At 47.6% G+C, this 13,572-nt stretch overlaps 1 protein-coding gene across 1 annotated transcript in view; it reads left to right on the top strand.

Annotated features, from left to right (window-relative positions):
• Positions 1-13,572, top strand: part of LOC141259379 (testis development-related protein-like) — a 191,602-nt gene that overhangs the window by 56,638 nt on the left and 121,392 nt on the right. The window lies entirely within an intron of this gene.

Genomic DNA, 13,572 nt, shown 5'->3' with positions numbered 1-13,572 from the left:
GTTGGCTCTGAGGACGACGGGTGTGATAACGCACAGGGTGATGATGATGAGGTTGGAGATCCCACTTACTGTCAACCCACAGTCAGCCAAGAGATGAGGTCAGCAGAGGAGGTGGAGGAAGATGCTAGTGACGACGAGGTCAGGTTGCGCCTTCCTGGACAGAGACGTAGTACTGGAAGCACGTCAACAACTGCATCCTCAAACACAACTCTGCCTCTCACCACAAGTCGTGGTGGCTCTTCAGGTCGCATGGGTGCTAAGCCTTGCATAGCCTGGGCATTTTTTCAGATCGATAAAGATGACCCAACTCGTGTTATCTGTAACATTTGTCAGCAAAAGCTAAGTAGAGGCCAAAATATACATAGTTTGAGTACTTCATGCATGAACCGGCACATGGACATGAAGCATAAGTTGCAGTGGGAAGCTCAGTGTGCTACAATGCGGCCTAGCCGGCCGGGCCAACCACCGTCTGCCATATCTTGTGCATCCGCGGCCTCTTCATCCTCTGTGACTGGGGGGACAGCAGTCACACCTGTTTTGGGGCGCAGACCTGCCACCTCTTTACCCGCAACAGCCAGCGTGATTGGCAGGTCATCATTTTCTTTGGAGGTGGTAACACCAGCTGGTGTTGAGCGCTGTCCGACATCGATAGCACCACCTTTGGATCAAGGCAACCTAACATGTCCGCCTGCATCTTCCTCACAGACCGGCAGTTTGCCGGGGACACCCTTATCAACCCCGTCTAAACACAATAGCCAGCCCTCGGTCCCTCAGATGTGGACAAGTAAAAGACCATTTCCTCCTAGCCATGAGAAAGCTAAGAGGTTGAATTTCACCATCTGCAAGCTCTTGGCTACAGAAATGTTGCCTTTCCGCCTGGTGGACACAGAGGATTTTCGAGACCTTATGTCCGTCGCAGTGCCCCAGTACCAGATGCCCAGTCGGCACTACTTCTCAAAGAAAGGTGTGCCTGTGCTCCACCAGCATGTCGCACACAACATCACCGCTTCTTTGAGAAACTCTGTGTGTGACAGGGTGCATTTCATCACAGACACTTGGACGAGTAGGCATGGACAGGGGTGTTACATGTCGCTGACTGGGCACTGGGTAACTATGGTGACAGCAGGACAAGGGGCTGCTGTCCAAGTCTTGCCGTCCCCACGAGTTGTGCGTCAATCCTCTTTATGTCAAAGTTCCTCCACTGCTTCTGCCTCCTCAACCTCCTCGCGGTCTTCCACCTGCACCCAAAGCCTGTCTGGTCATGCCACAAGCTTTCTAACTGCGCAGAAGGGATCCTGCACACCTCCTTACTATGCTGGCAGTAGGGCTCAACGTCATCAGGTAGTTTTTACATTGAAATGTCTGGGAAATGTGAGTCACACAGCTGAGGAGTTGTGGTCAGCTCTGGAGAACCAATTTCATGAATGGTTGTCTCCACTGGACCTGAAACCAGGGAAGGCCGTGTGCGACAATGCTGCAAACCTGGGTGCGGCCGTTCGCCGGGGCAATGTCACACACGTGCCTTGTATGGCTCACGTGTTGAACCTGGTTGTCCAGCAATTTTTAGCCCACTATCCCAGACTAGATGGCCTTCTGCAGAGGGCACGGTCGCTGTGTGCTCACTTCCGCCGTTCGCATCCCGCAGCTCAGCGACTTACATCTCTACAGAAGTCGTTGGGCCTGCCACTTCACCGGCTAAAATGCGATGTGCCTACCCGGTGGAATTCAACTCTGCACATGTTGCAGCGACTGTGGCAGCACCGACAAGCCCTGGTGCAATACTTTCTGACGTATAGCCTGGGCCAACGAGATCCAGAGGTGGGGCAAATCACGCTGGAGGAGTGGTCTCAGATCAGGGACCTATGCACCCTTCTGCACAGTTTTGAAATGGCGACGAAGATGTTTAGTGCTGACGATGCCATTATCAGCATGACTATTCCGGTGATTTACATGCTGGAGCACATGTTAAACAGAATTCGGAGTCAGGTGGTGGCACAAGAGGAGGTGGAGGAAGTAGAGGAGGAGGAGTTGTATGCGGAAGGGCTAACATCTGCAAGGTCCAGACGGTCGGCAGCACCAAGGCGGCAGGCATGTGAGGGTGGGGGAGATGGTTTTACCAGGGCGCATGGTAGCAGTCAAACTAGTGAGGAAGGTGCAGGAGCCCAGGAAGAAGTGGAGGGCGAACTGATGGAAGACTCATCAGATGAGGGAGACCTTGATCACATTTCTGTTGTGCGAGGTTGGGGGGAGAGGACAGAGGAAGGAAGCATGATTGTTACCTCGCCACCAACACAACAGGGACTTGGTGCTCCTGGATGCGCAACACACATGAGTGCCTTCTTGCTGCACTACCTGCAACATGACCCTCGAATTGTGAGAATTAGAAATAATCCTGACTACTGGGTTGCCACACTGTTAGATCCTCGGTACAAAAGTAAATTTGCAGAAATTATTCCTGCCATAGAAAGGGATGCACGCATGCAGGAGTATCAGCAGAGACTGTTGCAGAATCTTACATGTGCTTTTCCACAAAATACCAGTGGTGCACGTAGTGAATCTCACAGTTCCAACTTGCCAACCGTGGGACCGTCAAGTGTTCAGCACTCAAACCGTAACAGAACCACAGTATCTGCTGGTAACATCAATTTTGCGGAATCATTTCACCACTTTTTTAGCCCATCCTTTGCAAGGCCACAGGAGACAAGAAGTCTGACACATAGTCAACGCCTAGAGACGATGGTACAGGAGTATCTCCAAGTAAACATTGAAGCCATGACTGTGTCACTGGACCCTTGCTCTTTTTGGGCTTCCAATCTGGATAAATGGCCGGAGCTAGCCACTTACGCCTTGGAGATCTTGTCATGCCCCGCAGCCAGCGTTCTGTCTGAACGTGTGTTCAGCGCTGCTGGTGGTGTGCTGACAGATAAGCGCACGCGGCTCTCCACTGATAATGTAGACAGACTCACGTTCATAAAGATGAACAAATCATGGATCCGAAACGATTTTTCTACCCCTGTGTCATCCTGGGGAGAGTAAAAGCTTGATGATTGGTTAAAATCACCCTACCAACCGTTTTAAGCTTTCAAATTACTAATCATGTTTATCTGTATCTTGGCTGGAAAATAATTTGGGCTTTGTAGCAGTGTGCAGCACTGATTCTATTAGGCCATCTATAATAAGCTCCACCAGATTTAAAATTACTAATCATGTTTATCTGTATCTTGACTGGAAAATAATTTGGGCTTTGTAGCAGTGTGCAGCACTGATCCTATTAGGCCATCTATACTAAAGCTTCACCAGATTTAAAATTAATAATAATTTTTAGCTGCATCTAGCCCGGAAAATAATTTTGGGGCTCAGAGATGCGCAAGACACATAAGTGCCTTCTTGCTGCACTACCTGTAGCATGACCCTCATATTGTCAGAATTTGAAGTAATCATGACTACTGGGTTGCCACACTCTTAGATCCCCCAAACTTTTCGATCAACCTTTTCATTTTAATAAAGACCAAAAAAATGGTCATTTTTGAAATTATAAGCATTAGCAGGTTGTTAGAAACTGAAATCAAACAGTTTTCAACTCAAAACTTTATTCTAGGTGATGTTACATTTTCACATAGGACCCCTTGTTCGAAAGGAGCTTCTGAACTCTCTCGTCCATTGAATTTGTCAGGTTTTGGATGGTTTCTGCTTCAATTGTTTTGCATGAGGACAGAATACCCTCCCAGAGCTGTTGCTTAGATGTGAACTGCCTCCCGTCATCATAGACACTCCTTTTAATGATGCTCCAAAGGTTCTGAATGGGGTAGAGGTCAGGGGAGCATGGTGGTCACACCATAAGTTTGTCCCCTTTTATGCCCATATCAGCCAGAGATGCAGATGTTTTATGTGCAGCATGAGATGGTGCATTATCATGCAAAAAAATGATCTTGCTGTGAAATACACGGTTCTTCTTCTTGAACCATGGCAGGAAGTGCTGTTTGAGAAAATCCACATACATTATGGAGTTCATCTTTAGCGCCTTCAGGGATCCTAAAGGGGCCGACAATCTCTCTCCCCATGATTCCAGCCCAAAACATTACTCCACCTCCTCCTTGTTGGCGCTGTAGCCGTGTTTGCGTGGGGTGTCCATCAACCAGCCATCCTCCACTCCATCCATCTGGACCATCGAGCGCTGCACGGCACTCATCCGTGAACAAAACAGTTTTGAAATCAGTCTTCATGTAATGTTTGGCCCACTGGAGCCGTTTCTGCTTATGTGAAGTGGATAGAGGAGGTCGACAGGATGGCGTATGCACAGCTGCAAACCTCTGAAGGACCCTGCATCTTGTTGTTCGGGGGACGTTGGAGGCACCAGCAGCTTCAAAAACTTGTCTGCTGCTATGACAAGGCTTTTTTGCCGCTGCTCTTTCAACCTGACGTAATTGCCTGTAGGAAAGAGTCCTCAATTTGCCCTTATCAGCACGCACACGTGTGTACTGTGAATCGGCTACATACTTCTTGATTGCCAAGACACTTCATCCTGATCATCGCACAATGTTGATTGTAGTCATGCCTTGACCTAAACACTCCACAATTTGTTGCTTCTCAGCAGCCGACACATCCTTTTTCTTTCCCATTTTGGCAGAAAATGTAGGCTGCTTAATAATGTGAGACAGCCTTCTTAAGTAGTCTTGCCTTTCATTGGACACACCTGCCAAACTAATTAGCACAGGTGTCTGCAATTGCTTACAGTGATATAAAGAGCCCTGACACACATCACCATCAATGAGTTTAACTGACAAACAAATTCTTCCCTTATCACTCCTAAACACTTTTTGCATAATAATTTGGAACACAGTGTACATGTGCTTTTCCACAAAACACCAGTGGTTCACGTAGTGAATCTTACAGTTCTAACTTGCCAACCGTGGTCTGTATGGAGTTGTTCAATAAAGGGCCCAAAATTAAGATAACATAGATGGGAGAGGTCTCTATGAATAGGAATTCCTAAGTATTTGATACCCTGTGAGGGCCAGGCAAAGGGAAAGTTGGACTGGATGGAATCCTATATGGATTTGGGGAGGGAGACATCGAGGGCCTCAGACTTCGCTGCATTGATTTTAAAATTTGACCATGTAACAAAGTGATCTATTTCAGACATAACAGCATGGATGGATATATGTGATTGAGTGATATATACTAGGACATCATCAGCAAATAGAGAGCACTTGTACTCGGTGCCTCCCACCTCAATCCACCTAATATTGGGGTTATGGCGAATTGATGAGAGCAGGTGCTCCGTCACTAGGATGTATAAGAGAGGGGACAGAGAACATCCCTGCCTTGTCCCATTGGTGATTGTGAAAGGTGATGAAAATGTTCTGACGCGCCCCCTGGGCCTTGGGACACCCGGAGCCGGACCCTTTTTGGTGGATGCTGGTGGTTGTAGTCTCCGTGGCGGCGACCCGTTTCCGTGGCTCAGGGCGGTCAAACCAGTGGCGGAACTATTTATGTGGTTTTGATGTTTAAATGTCCGACTACGCCACCCGTGGATTGCGGTCAGAGTGAACCGCCGCTCCAGGGCAGACCGCTGAGGCTGGTGTTGTGGGTGCAGCAGAGCGTAGCATAACTCCCCACGGGAGGAGTATAGCCTCAGGGCAGTGTATGCGGAGGATGGGGGTGATGGTGCAGGGCAGCAGCAGTAACGACACGGAGTCAGTGATGCAGTCCAGGGCCTTTACTCACAGTTCTTATTATCCAGACCACGTCTGCAGGTAACGGCTGCCCACGTCGTACTGTGCTCACCAGGTGAGGGGCTCAGACAACTCCCATATAACTTTGGAGCGCTTCACAGGACCCCCTTTGTGTGTCCTTTGTCTGGCCTTTCTTACCAACCCTTCTGTCCGGCTGCCTCGGGCCTCCTCTTGGTAAACTTGGCGCCAGTTTCCCTGACCCTATGTGGTGCCTTCCTAGCGGGTGTAGCGAGGGGCTGCGCCACATAAAATGTCACAGCCTCCTGTTTCTAGCTGAGGGCCGTTTCCTGCCTCCACTAGTTTCGGGGACCGGTCTCCCCCTTTGGCCTGACCCCTCCACGCAGGTGGATTCGGGCGTGCGGTGGCGACTCGCCCGTCTGCACCCCTGGGATCCCTTCGTTCCTCGTTCCTGGAGCCTTCTCCGCTCCTCTTACTTCCTTCTCCCTCTTCCAGGCCTGGGCCTCTGTTACTAGGCCCGCCTCCGGAGCAGAGCTCATGCAGAGCCCCTGCTCCCTGCCACTTCTGCTCAGACTTCTCTGCACTGAACTAAGATGGTGCCCACCTTTTATACTCCCTTCTCAATGCACCCAGGAACTGCTTCCTCCCTGCTCCTGCACTACAGGGTTCCCCTTCCTCAGTGTTCCCTCCCCCCACTCCAGCCAGGGACAGGGACTGTCGTGCCCATCTCAGGGGCATATTGGTCGCCCTGCCCCACGGCAATGTGGTGTAATGCATGCAGGTGTCGGGTCCTGATCCACACTACATCCTTACCTGAGAGTGAGATATCACACCTCTGGGTGAGGTGCAATACCTCTGTAGCAACCGAGCCCTCAGGGTGCTACCGTTCCATTTATCTTCAGCCTAGGTGATGTATTGCGATACAGGGCCGTGATTTTGGCTATAAAAGGGTCCCCTAGACCCCTACCCCAAGCTTTTTAAGAGAATCATATATGGCGTGCCAGGAGACTCTATGGAATGCTTTCTCAGCATCCAACGAGAGTATCTAATTACAAATTTTTAACTGCATCTAGCCCAGGAAATACTTTGTGCCTAGTAGCAGTGTCTGCTAGTCAGCGGATTATCCCGGCTGTTAAGCAAGCTACACCACCTGTAGTTTGGACACTTAATTTTTTCAAAGGAAATGCTTCGGGACCACGGGATACTCAGTGAAGAGCATCAGGAGGCACCCCAAGGCATAGCGGCTGGGACTGGCAGTAGGATGCCTTGCGGTGGACAGCCGAGCTCGATCCTTATAAAAGCTTTTTAACTGCAGCAGCTTTAGTGGACGCTACTGGAGCTGGAATTACGCGGCTGCTGGCATGAGACTTGCCCTCCAATAGATCCTTGTAAATGGATTTAAAGTGTATTCATTCAAATTAGAGAGACAATTTAAATTAAAAAGCTTAGAGCTGCCTCCACCACAGGGGGGCTCGCTCGACCCACCAGCGGACAGGCACCAGTATTGGGAGAGGGGGGCTGGCCGTCAGGGTTCACCGCGGCTCTGGCACAAACCCGGCGACGCGGAGGTGGCACGGGCAGGAGCGGACTGAACGTGTCGGCTTCTCACTTTTTGGATTTTAGAAGGGCATGACATGCCTATATCTGTGTCTCCCCCTCCTTTTACTCCTCCACCTCTTTTCTTTTCGCATGACTATATGTACTTGTCACTTTTCCATGTGTTAGTTGTGTCTTCTGAGCAGTTTGTCAGCTTTTGGACACCTTTGAAGGTGTTTTCTATGTGTTTCTATGTGTTTTTGTTTGCCTGCCATTAGTTTTAACGGTGTTTGAAGGTGTTCGACGAACAGTTCGGCGAACACACGGGTGTTCGACGAACCGAACCGAACTCGAACACTACGGGGGTGGCTCAACACTATTGGTGACACCCGCTGACACTGGTAGTGGACCCTGGGGTTCGCCCCACAAAGTCGGGTGCTTTGCTGCCATGTCCCTGATCATGCTGGTGGTGGTCAGGCTGGTAGTTTTGTCACCCCTGCTGATGCTGGCATGGCAGGTGGTACAAATGGCCTTTTTGGGGTTATCAGCAGAGTCTTTAAAAAAATTCCAGACTCTAGAAGACCTACAGGTTGTACTGGCAATGTCCCTCGTGGTGGTGTTACGGGGAACTGTTGCCTGCCTTCTGTGTGCGGCCACCACACTGCTTCTTCCTGCCTGTTGGGGTACTCTGCCTCCCTCACCCTGTGTGCTGCTGGCCTCGCTCTGCATGTCCTCCTGCCACGTTGGGTCAGTTACTAGATCATCCACCACCTCCTCCTCTTCCACTTGCGCACCACAATCCTCCTCCTCACTTCCTGGCAATTGTGTCTCGTCATCGTCCACCTCTTATGACAAATTGCCAGCGTCGACTTCCTGTGGCCGTGGCTGTTCAAATATTTGGGCATCGCTACATGGGATCTCCTCTTCCACCACTTCAAGCGGAGCAGGCGAGGGGCACAAATCTGGAAATGGACCAGTGAACAGCTCTTCAGAGTGTCCAACTGTGGGATCAGTTGCTGTCTGACGACACTCGGCATGGTGGGAGGAAGGAGCATCAGGGTGAGGAGGAGTATGCGGTCGAGACTCACGGCTACTAAGATTTGACCGTGTGGAAGACATACCGGAGGTGGTGGTGCCCAGGTAACTGGAAGTATTATCTGCTATCCAATTAATAACCTGTTCACACTGATCAGTTCGCAATACTGGTGTTGTTCTGTGCTTCCCTAGTAATTCGGTCAAGAAGTGGGAGCGAGAAGATGTGGCTGTTGGTTGTGGAACATTTTTACCTTGGCCACGGCCCAGTCCTCTGCACGCACCATTACCAGAACGTCCAGTTCCACTTCCCTTGCCACGCACCTTGCCCATTGTAAAGGAAGTAAAATAGCTTACACTCGCACTATCAGTGGAAAAAGGGTAATATAAAGTAGATTAGAACCGTGGAAGAGGAAAACCACAGTTCTATTTCTCTGGCTTACACCCGACTCTTTTAAACAATCTGAACAATCAGGGAGAAACTATTACTGTTTTTCTTTACGGCAAAAAATGCCAAAAGCAGGATAATATAGATTTTTTACCGTGGAACAGCAAAACCACAGTTATAATTTACTGGTGTATACCAGACTTTTTAAAATATATATATTTGCGGCTGAACAGTGAGCGACACACTCAAACTGTTTTTTTTTAGATACAAATGGCCCAAAAGTGGATAATACAGAGGTTTGAACCGTGGAACTGCAAAACCACACTTCTGTTTCTCTGGCCTACACCAGACTATTTTCAACAGATATATTTGTGTCTGAAAAATCATGGAGACACTATTTTTTTTTTTTTTTTTTTGGGGGGGGGCGACGACACCAAAAGGTTAATAGAACGGTATTTGGACAGTGTGAAGGAGGAAAGAAAAAATAGGATTTTTCCTAGCCCCCGAGACCTGGAGCTAAGTCCAGCAATTTCGGCAACAGGAGCACCCAGGACTATAATGCAGCGTTTGCTGGTATGACCACTGCGTCTCCTATACAGCCTGCCTGCCTGCCTGATATCTGAGATGGATATTAGTCCTGAGAAGTACTGTTTGTTTGATCTGGCAGCCTTTACAGACCCTACACTAACTATTTCGCAGTATATATCTCTCCCTAAATCAGCAGCGCTGTCCCTACACTGTCTGATCCCAGCCGTCTGTGTCCAAGATTGCGGTGCCCGGTTTTAAATACTCGAGGTAACGCTGTGCGGCCAGCCAATCAATGTAATGCCCACAACCAACATGGCTGCGGCATTACAGTGACTGGCTGGCAATCCCTGCATGTTCATTGGCTCTGTAAAGAGCGCCAAACATGCAGGGCGGAGACCCGAGCTCCCGCCCGAGTAACCCAGAAATGCTCGGTGCTCGCCGAACATCCCGAGTAGCGTGATGCTCGGGCGAGTACCGAGCAGTGTCGACCATGTTTGCTCAACACTACACACAAACCTTCATACTGTATAATTGCTTGCATACAGTTTAAAGGCTTACACATAGCCCTCCAAATATTATAATAGCCCCCACATAGTCCTCCTTGCAACATAATGCACCCCATAGTCCGTACAGCATTATGCACCTCATAGTCCATACAGTATAATGCACCCCATACAGTAAAATACACATCATAGCACATATAGTATAATGCACCCCATAACCCATACAGTATAATGCACCCCATAGCCCATACAGTATACCGCATCCCATAGACATATAGTATACTGCACCCCCATAGCCCTTACAATATACTGCACTCCCATAGTCCATACAGTATACTGCGCAACCAATAGTCCTCTGTATGGTATAATGCACCCCATAGCCCATACAGTATACTGCACCCCATAGCCCATACGGTATACTGAATCCCATAGTCCATACAGTATAATGCAGCCTATAGCTCATACAGTATACTGCACCCCATAGCCCATACAGTATAATGCACCCCCATAGTCCATACAGTATATATACTGCACCCCATAGGCCATACAGTATATATACTGCACCCCATAGCCCATACAGTATACTGCACCCCCATAGTCCATACAGTATAATGTACCCCCTTAGTCGATGCAGTATATATACTGCACCCCATAGTCCATACAGTATGCTGCAAAACCAATAGTCCTCCGTATGGTATAATGCACCCCATAGCCCATACAGTATAATGCAGCCCATAGCCCATACAGTATGCTGCACCCCCATAGTCCATACAGTATAATGCACACCATAGCCCATACAGCATAATTCACCCCATAGCCCATACAGTATACTGCACAGCCAATAGTCCTCTGTATGGTATACTAAACCCCATAGCCCATACAGTATACTGCACCTCATAGCCCATACAGTATAATGCAACCCATACAGTATAATGCACCCCATAGCATATATAGTATACTGCACCCCCATAGCACATACAGTATACTGCACCCCCATAGTCCATACAGTATACTGCACAACCAATCCTCTGTATGGTATAATGCACCCCATAGACCCACTAGTATACTGCACCCCATAGCCCATACAGTATAATGCACCCCTTAGCCCATACAGTATAATGCACCCCTTAGCCCATACAGTATAATGCAGCCCATATCTCATACAGTATAATGCACCCCATAACCCATATAGTATAATGCACACCATAGCCCATACCGTATACTGCACAGCCAATAGTCCTCTGTATGGTATACTGCACCCCATAGCCCATACAGTATAATACAGCCCATACAGTGTAATGCACCCCATAGCTCATACAGTATAATATAGCCCATATAGTATAATGCACGCCATAGCCCATACAGCATAATGCACCCCATAGTCCATACAGTATACTGCACAGCCAACAGTCCTCTGTATGGTATACAGCACCCCATAGCCCATACAGTATAATACAGCCCATACAGTGTAATGCACCCCATAGCTCATACAGTATAATGTACCCCATAGCCCATATGGTATAATGCACACCATAGCCCATACAGCATAATGCGCCCCATAGTCCATATAGTATACTGCTCAGCCAATAGTTCTCTCTATGGTATAATTCACCCCACAGCCCATATAGTATTATGCACCCCAAAGTCCATACAGTATATATACTGCACCCCATAGCCCATACAGTATAATGCACTCCATAGTCCATACAGTATATATACTCCACCCCATAGCCCATACAGTATAATGCACCCATATAGTATAATGCACCCCCATAGTCCATACAGTATAATGCACCCATTAGTCCATACAGAATAATGAACTCCATAGCCCAGACAGTACAATGCACCCTATAGCCCATATAGTATCATGCACCACATACCCCTTACAGTATACTGCATCCCATAGTCCTCAATGCAGTTTTATGTCAACCACAATGTTCTAAAAAAAAAAAAAAAAAACCCACAATACTCATCTCCTCGTTCCCAGCTGCTCCGTTCTCCACAGCTTGTCTTCTGAAACATTGCACATCTCAGCGTAGAAGACGCCATGTAGTTACGTCATTGTGCTGAGATGTCAGACGCTGGGGAGGAATGTTGGGGGAAGAAGCATCAGCTGCTCCCATATTTAACTGTATAAAATGCGCACGCTTATACAGTTAAAAGTAGCGTAGCTCCGGGTGGGCCCCTCTGAGCGCGGGGCCTGGGGCGGCTGAACCCTCTGCCCCACGGTAGCTACGCTACTGATGTAAGCGCTTGTTTTTTGCGGGATGAGTCAGAGGTTTAATTGGTGTCATTTTTGGGCCTATAACATTTTTTGTTCTTTCTATTTCGATGTTTGTGGGGCGGAATGAGCAAGATTCAGGAATTTTTTTTTTTTATATGCCGTTCACCATGTGGTAAAAGTGATGAGATACCTTTTATTCTTCGGGTCAGTACAAATACAGTGATACCATATTTATATAATGTTTTTATGTTTTGACGCTTTTAAACAATAAAAACAATTTTATAAAAAAAAAAAGTTTTTGCATTGCTACAGTTAGGTCCATATATATTTGGACAGAGACAACATTTTTCTAATTTTGGTTCTAGACATTACCACAATGAATTTTAAACAAAACAATTCAGATGAGGTTGAAGTTCATACTTTCAGCTTTCATTTGAGGGTATCCACATTAAAATTGGATGAAGGGTTAAGGAGTTTCAGCTCCTTAACATGTGCCACCCTGTTTTTAAAGGGACCAAAAGTAATTGGACAATTGACTCCGAGGCTATTTCATGGACAGGAGTGGGCAATCCCTTCGTTATGTCATTCTCAATTAAGCAGATAAAAGGCCTGCAGTTGATTTGAGGTGTGGTGCTTGCATTTGTAAGGTTTTGCTGTGAAGTAAACATGCGGTCAAAGGAGCTCTCCATGCAGGTGAAACAAGTCAGCCTTAAGCTGCAAAAACAGAAAAAACCCATCCGAGAAATTGCTACAATATTAGGAGTGGCAAAATCTACAGTTTGGTACATCCTGAGAAAGAAAGAAAGCACTGGTGAACTCATCAATGCAAAAAGACCTGGGCGCCCACGGAAGACAACAGTGGCAGAATAATCTCCATGGTGAAGAGAAACCCCTTCACAACAGCCAACCAAGTGAACAACACTCTCCAGGAGGTAGGCGTATCAATATCCAAATCTACCATAAAGAGAAGACTGCATGAAAGTAAATACAGAGGGTTCACTGCACGGTGCAAGCCACTCATAAGCCTCAAGAATAAAAAGACTGGGCTTTGCTAAAAAACATCTAAAAAAGCCAGCACAGTTCTGGAAGAACATTCTTTGGACAGATGAAACCAAGATCAACCTCTACCAGAATGATGGAAAGAGAAAAGTATGGCGAAGGCGTGGTACAGCTCATGATCCAAAGCATACCACATCATCTGTAAAACACAGCGGAGGCAGTGTGATGGCTTGGGCATGCATGGCTGCCAGTGGCACTGGGTCACTAGTGTTTATTGATGATGTGACACAGGACAGAAGCAGCCGAATGAATTCTGATGTATTCAGAGCCATACTGTGTGCTCAGATCCAGCCAAATGCAGCCATAAAGATTGGTCATCGTTTCATACTACAGATGGACAATGACCCAAAACATAAAGCCAAAGCAACCCAGGAGTTTTTAAAGCAAAGAAGTGGAATATTCTTGAATGGCCAAGTCAGTCACCTGATCTCAACCCAATTGAGTATGCATTTGACTTGTTAACCACTTCGCACCAGAGCCTGTTTTTGCCTTCGTGACCGGGCCAATTTTTTCAATTCTGACCACTGTCACTTTATGAGGTAATTACTCTGGAACGCTTCAACGTATTCCCCTGATTCTGAGACTGTTTTTTCATGACATATTGTACTT

This window comes from Phyllobates terribilis, unplaced genomic scaffold (genome assembly GCF_046119375.1).
Source record: "Phyllobates terribilis strain yellow unplaced genomic scaffold, ASM4611937v1 Scaffold_3__8_contigs__length_932513732, whole genome shotgun sequence".
In the NCBI taxonomy this organism is placed as follows: domain Eukaryota; kingdom Metazoa; phylum Chordata; class Amphibia; order Anura; family Dendrobatidae; genus Phyllobates; species Phyllobates terribilis.
The sequence above is the reverse complement of the archived record's forward strand: the minus strand, read 5'-3'. Positions and strand labels throughout refer to the sequence as shown.